The 646-nt window shown below is 68.6% G+C and overlaps 1 long non-coding RNA gene across 1 annotated transcript; it reads right to left on the bottom strand.

Annotated features, from left to right (window-relative positions):
- Nucleotides 1-127: 127 nt before the first annotated feature.
- LOC118451936 lies at nucleotides 128-619 on the bottom strand. Its single transcript, XR_004841539.1, has 3 exons — nucleotides 551-619; nucleotides 437-456; nucleotides 128-204 (listed from the first exon to the last, which is right to left on the bottom strand). It is a non-coding gene; the product is annotated as an uncharacterized LOC118451936 (long non-coding RNA).
- Nucleotides 620-646: the final 27 nt, after the last annotated feature.

Genomic DNA, 646 nt, shown 5'->3' on the forward strand with positions numbered 1-646 from the left:
AGCCCTGGGCCCCCCCACCCGCCCGCCACCAGCACGGGACGGGCAGGGAGGGGACAAAGGGTGCAGACCACCATGGTGGGGTCACAGCAGGGCCCCCCCATGCCCCATGCCTCCCCCCCATACCTCGTATCCTTTCAGCGAGGGCCCCACCAGCACCACGGGCCGCATGGAGGGGACAACGTCGTAGGGTGGGATGTGCTGTGTCTGGGGGGGGACACATGACATGGGGACACCTCAGTGCCCTGCACTCCCACACCCAGGGAGAAAGGAGTTGACAAGACCTATTCCAGAGACCCCCAGCATCCTGGAGCCCCCCCAGACCCGTAACTGAGGGCAGAGGGGGGGTCTCTGCCCACAAGCGGCTGCACTCGGCCCTGCCTGCAGCCCCCTCCCCGTCTCCCCCTGCCCAGGGCACAGCCCTGCCCTGGGGACTCACCTGCTTCTGCTTCTGCTTGGCTTGGGGAGAGGAGAGAAGAGACAGAGGTTGGTGACAGCAAAGGGAGACCCCCACCCCTCCCTGGGACCCCCCCAGACCCCGACCTGCCCTTACCTAAGGAGGGGGGAGGCGATCGCCGGTTCCCACTGTCGCCGAGGCCCGGGGCGTTGCCAGCTCTCCTGGGGGAGGAGGGGGGTGAGCAGGCGCTGG

The sequence above is a fragment of the Egretta garzetta genome, unplaced genomic scaffold (assembly GCF_000687185.1).
Source record: "Egretta garzetta isolate BGI_Z169 unplaced genomic scaffold, ASM68718v1 scaffold1140, whole genome shotgun sequence".
Taxonomy (NCBI): domain Eukaryota; kingdom Metazoa; phylum Chordata; class Aves; order Pelecaniformes; family Ardeidae; genus Egretta; species Egretta garzetta.